A 6,444-nucleotide genomic window follows, 5' to 3' on the forward strand; every position below is an offset into this window, starting at 1 on the left:
CTCTGCCCTGGCCAGTGGGGAATTGTTGCCTCTGAGGGGCCCAAGCCTGGTGGGTCATTTCCCCAGGTTACTGAGTGGGGGCTGGAGCCAGTTATGTGTTGTCTCCTTCAACAACCAAACTGAACCAATGGATTACTTGCCAAGCACGTGCTACAGTCCTCCACTCTGCCAGCTGAGCTATCAAAGGGTGTTTGACTAATGGTGGCTGGTCCAGGTTGTCTCTTCTACAAGTCTCAGAGCATGTGCTCCCCCAAGTATATGGCATTGCTGATGAGGGGCAGAGGAGCACAGGAGCTGTCACAGGTACTTCACTTGCAGACAGACCCCCTGAGTGACACCTGAGCTAGATCCATCCACGTCACAGCAAAAGGAAGAAAGTTGGGTTCTTCTCATGTGTCTTCTTTGTTTCAGAGTCTCTAGGAGTGCGGTCGAGGCAGGTCCACAAAAAAACAAACCACTTGAATGAACCTTGGTCTACAAACACACAGAAACACCCCTGAGGGTTTCCTTGTCTCTACTTAAATGTTGACAAAAAATTTCTTACTAACTCCTTGGCCAACTCAGATTGCTGGGGGGTTAAAAAATTCTCTCTCCTTAATTCTGTGCCCTCAAGAAATGAGCAAATCGAAGAAGGCCAGGTCCCTTCCTGAGGACTCCAACCCAAACCCTAGGACCAAGGGATTTACAAGCCAGGTGATCAACATTTGCTGCACTTCTTCCTCCCCTCAACTGTGCCAAACCTCAAAGGCAACTCTACAGCCCCAGTGGCTGGGGGAGATGTGCATGTTAGAGCCTCTGCCCACTGAGCAGTAGCCATCTGTGTCCACAGAGCCAGACACTGCCAGGGCTGCAGGGAAATGGGGAATGGTGGCACTTTTGCAGTCAGTGATGTTGTCTGGGACCATAGAATAGAACAGTTTCACCAAACTCTGCAGTCAGTTGGCTAAAGCACCTGTCTAGTAAAGTGGAGATCCTGGGTTCAACTCCCAGTGTTACCTTTTGATGCCCTTTTATCACATTTTCCTATGTGTTTCTGGGTCACAGAAGAGGCCTCCCCTGGGCACTGGTAGAACTGCTGGTTCAGAAAAAGGCTGATTGGGAAGGAGTGTTGGAAAGAAGGAAACCACTGCTGCAGAGAAAAACATGCCTGAGAGAAGTGTTGGCCTTAGAAAGCTGCTAACAGTTGTCAAAGTAGCTCATTTGGGAGAGTGTTAAACTGAAGATTTGAAGGTCTCTGGTTCAATCGCTGGCTTTGGCAGAAGCCTCTCTCAATATGGCTGAGTCTATTTTGGCATCTCTCCATCTCATCTGGGCCATGTCTACACTTTTGGGTTCTTGCGCAAGAAGTTTTGTGCAAGAACATGTCCACACTGCCATGTGTGAGCTATGCTTTTGTGCAAGAGCATCCATGGTGGTGTGGATGCTTTCTTGTGCAAGAACTTTCCGATGGCCATTTTAACCATAGGGCTTTCTTGCGCAAGAAACCCCTGCCGAGCGTCCACACTGCCCTCTTGTGCAAGAGCCCCTGTGCAAGAGGATTTACACCTGTTTAAAAAAGAGCGCAGCTCTTGCACAAGAAGCCCTCTCTTACCATGCCGTACTGTAAATCTTCTTCCGCAAGAGCGGGCGGGCAGTGTGGACGCTCTGCAGATTCTTGCACAAGAACCCACCAGTGTAGACATAGCTCTGCAGTCAGAGTTCAAAGGCTGTATCAAGAGGCCGGGAATGACATAATAAAGACGATATTTCAGGGTTAGAAACTGGAGAGGGGATTTCATGCCACCTCAGAGATTGTTGACACAGTAGAACAGGGCACTTGGCTTCAGCTGCTCCCAGCTGTTGTGGAATAAACACATGCTAGCTTTAGGGTTCAAGACAGACAAAACTACCTTAATAACCCAGCTGGGGGGGGGGGGGGGGTTGTCACAGACAACAGGGAGTCACTCCTTACCAATACAAGCCCCTTCCTCACACTCAAATGCCTGAGATATTTATACCTTCTTACAAAGTCACAGTGGAAATTTACGGAGAAAAGAGGAAGTAAGGCACTTTATCCTTAAATGGTACCCTCTGCTTGACCTGATAACAAATAGCAAGACGTTTGTTTGTTTAACAGGATTGTGGTTTCTTGCTCAACTTCCTTAGGAAACTCGCTTCTGACACAGGACGCACTGTATACGGTTCAGTCTTTGGCCAGGCTAGCGATGCCTACCTCCACATTCCCCCCCTTTGAGACTTTATAGTCTCTTTATCCGAAGATCAATCACTGAATAGACCGTGCTGTCTCGTCACCTGCTTTTGCCTCTTACGATTGTCCTTTTACCAGCATTAGGCTTTGTATTTCTTTGTCAATGTCTTCTTCCTTTTGCTGCATTTCCAGATACATAGGTTGAATTTATCGTGACATTGTAGGGCTAAGTGCCTTTGCGGTGGTTGTACATAATTTGGTTATTAAAACTTTTAAGCAATTCTATTGAACCTATTGCTTCATTTAATATTTGTATTTCATTTGATTCTACATTATCTTTCACATACAGTGCCACTCCACCATCCACCTGGCCTGCTCTATCCTTCCGATATATTTTATACCCCGGTATGATTGTGTCCCACAGATTTTCCTCATTCCACCAGGTTTCACTGATGCCTATTATGTCAATCTCCTTTAATACGAGGTACTCTAGTTCACCCATATTATTAATCAGACTCCTAGCATTTGTGTAGAAGCACTTTAAAAATTTGTCACTGCTTATTTGTCTTCCCTCCCTGATGCATTGGATTCCTTTATATGCAGTTGTTGTCTACTCTGGCCCATGGTTTGTCCTCTCCCCTCCTCTCTTTCTGACTACAGCTTAGAGAATCTCTATCAACAGATTCTCCTCTAAGAGAAGTCTCCATCTGATTTACGTGAGTCTCCGCACCAATCGGCTTTCCCTTATCTCTTAGTTTAAAAACTGCTCTATGGCCTTTTTAATGTTTAGTGCCAGAAGTCTGGTTTAGGTGGAGCCCATCCTTCCTGTATAGGTTCCCCCTCTCCCAAAAGTTTAGCTTAAACAATTTTTACACTAGTATTTTTTACTAAATTTTGATTGGGCCCAATTATTAATTTTGTTTTATTTAAAGTTACACTTTTGCTTTACTTAAAATATTTTTTATTTAAAAACAATATTCTGTGCACATTTGCAAAACATTAAAACACAAACCACCACAAAAACATTGTCATGACAGAGAACCACGGTGGTTGCTTTTTTTTTTTTAACCTGGTACCAGCGCTTTTTGATGTTTTGAAAGACAAAGAAAATATTTCTACCCCCGTGATGGTGGCACATTATATTTTAGAATATTTTACAGAGGTCTTTGCTAATTTTGATTAGCCTGCTGTTACTCAATGGTATGCTTCTGTTTTGCACACCAGTTTTAGAGGGTTTGAGTGGATTACTTTATTGTTCAATTATTAAGTTAAAGGTGGCATGTTTTAGTTTCCCTCTTGTACTGCTGATTAGGGTTTTTAACGTGTAAAGCTTCAAATTATTGTGATGAGAGAATTTACTGCTAGAAACTCTTTTTTAAAACAAGGCGTTTGCTAGTTACTATTCCAGCAATCAAATTTTTTTTCTAGAAAAGAATCATATACAATGTTACAAGCTTACTTATGGGGGACAGTGGGCCCCACATTCTTCTGAACTAAACAGGCAGTTAGTTATTCATACAACCTTGGATCTGAAAGCAAGCCAAAAGTGTATGATTTGTTTTCTTACAGAGCAAATTTAACCTTTAAGGGTGCAGCTTTTACAATACATTTACAATGTATACATTCCATTCTGTTATGCAGTTAACCAGTTAAGTGTTAATAGAATTTCTTATCTCTTTTTTTTAGTAGATTTAACAAAGTGTCTATAGCCCAGGCATGTCCAAAGTCCGGCCCGCGGGCCAATTGCGGCCCGTGTTCCGGTTTAATACGGCCCCCCAGGTAATTTGGCAATATCTATCTTTTATGGCCCCCAACGAATCCATATGTATTGAGATGAATACATTGTAAAATCTCAGTTAATGTCAGTTGGTCTAAATCAGTTATAAATATATTTGGACACAACATGTATACTTGGTGTTATGTTCCTCTTCATATTTTTTGAACTTAAAAGTTGACAGACAACCTTTATTACCAATAATATGTAATGTACTTTACAATGTTCCTGACATATATTTCAGCTTCCTGGATTTTTTTTTCATCTGGCCTTCAGATATGAAAGGCAGAGTGATTTAACACCTGTTTAGATTTGTCATCCATGTGACGAAATGAAAAGTATGCCGTTTGCAATAAACTTTGCATAAAATAGTTAATTTGCATTTAATTTTAATGGTTCAAAGAATGTCAGGCAAAATGGTCGGCCCTCACGCATGTTCACTTCATCAAATCTGGCCCTCTTTGAAAAAAGTTTGGACACCCCTGCTGTAGCCAAATGTTTAAATTTGATTGTTTTAAAAGATTTCAATTGACTTTTTAATTTTTTGGGGGAGTCCTTTAGACTCCTTACCTGGGATTTATTTAAGAGCTTGGACGTTTTCTTATACCACTGCAGATTGGATTTCAAGGAACAGCCCATTTTTCTTGATTTGTTTTAAATGTAATTTAAGATTTTTTTTTATTTTTGTTTTTGTGCAAATCTTTTAGACTCCTAATTTGAAATTCAGTTTTCCTTTTAGACACCACCTCATACCAATTGAAAAAGGCATCCCATTGAACCTGGGGTATCTTAGATCCTCTGGATTCCAAGGCACCCTTCAAGTGCACTATTTTACCTATGTTAAAAGTACCTTTCACCAGAAATTGTCTAGATGAATCATTTTATGTGTACGCATCCCACTGATCCAGAAACCTGCAAGTTTTAGGAGAGCAATGCACATACATATAGTATGCTGGAGTCCCCTTAAGGGGGAACGGGAATCTCCTTTGACTGTCCAGTACCTATTACCTCATCTACACAGGGAAACACAGGTACACTAGTGGGGAAGTCTGCACTGTCCAGGCATCATCCCGCGATTTCTGTCGCCGAGGTGATCCTGACCCCCCGGTAACAGGATGTAGCTAGACACAGGGAGGGGTAAATGGGGTTAGTCACCACTGAGACCTCATACCATCCAAGACTTTAACTGCTAGAGCTGGTTGTTCCTTTGCAGCGGGCAGCCAGGGTGGCTGATGGATGCCCCAGGAGTCTATCCTAAGGAGGTGACAAGACTCAATGGTCATTTCTCAGGAATCATGCATTCAGTCACCTACATTCACACACTCAACAAACGCATGATTTAACAACTGGACTTATATACCAGACTCTCCCTCCAGAATGTTCTTATTTCCAAATTCCTGACAGAACTGTGGGGGTTTTTTAAGCAGGCACACTGGTTTTGAACTGACCTGAGTTTAAAGGTTTGGATCCAGCAATTCCACCAAGCACCTGAAGCCAACCGGAAGCCCTCTACTGATTCTCAAAGTAGGGATTTAAAAGGCTCCTCACCTTGCTTGTGGTGCCTGGAGTTAGGTAGGGAGTGGCCCATGGTTTTTCCCGAGCGAAAAGCAGGATGTGTGGATCTGAGTCACAGCATCAGAACTGTTGTGGAATAAACACACCCTAGGTTTAGGGTTCAAGTCAGACAAAACCATTTTAATATCCCAGCTGGGGGTGGTGGTGTTGCAGATGGCAGGGAGTTACCCCTTACCGATACAAGCCTCTCCTCACACACAAACATTTGAGATATTTATACCTTCTTACAAAGTCACAGTGGAAATTTACAGAGAAAAGAGGAAGTAAGGCACTTTACTCTTAGATGACCCGATATACAGCAAGCAGTGCGATTTTTTGTTTGTTTGTTTAACAGCATTGTGGTTTCTTGCTCAACTTTCTTAGGAAGCTCCCTTCTGACACAGTATACACTGCATACAGTTCAGTCTTTGGCCAGGCTAGTGAGGCCTACCTCCACAGTATGTATTGGACATAAATATTTTACTTAATTTAAAATAAAGTTTGATCAACTAACATGAGAAATTTAAAAGGTTTAATCTCTTTAATAATTCAAATGCAACTGCCCAGATGCATCCCTAGCAAAATGGCTTGATTAATTATGTAATTAACAGTGAGTTTCCATTAGCAACAGTAATCTACAGAAGGTTTGGAGAGGGCAGGGCTGTGATTGGCCGGCCAGGCCTGAACACTGCTGAGGGAATGCACTCAAGGCAAATTGCTCAAAACCAGGACTGCTGACAGCCCTTGACTGGAGACCTTTCCAAAATAGGCCACAAACCAGTCACACTGAGCACTTCAGCTGCCAATCCAGCCTGCAGGAAGCCTCATGAGCAAAACACCTCAGATACCCCAGCTCTTTCTATGCCACAATAAGCCTTGGGCTTACACACAGGTGAGGGGTTATACAGCCCAACCTCTCCAACCCAGA

This window comes from Pelodiscus sinensis, chromosome 19 (assembly GCF_052426305.1).
Source record: "Pelodiscus sinensis isolate ZL-2025 chromosome 19, ASM5242630v1, whole genome shotgun sequence".
Classification (NCBI taxonomy): domain Eukaryota; kingdom Metazoa; phylum Chordata; order Testudines; family Trionychidae; genus Pelodiscus; species Pelodiscus sinensis.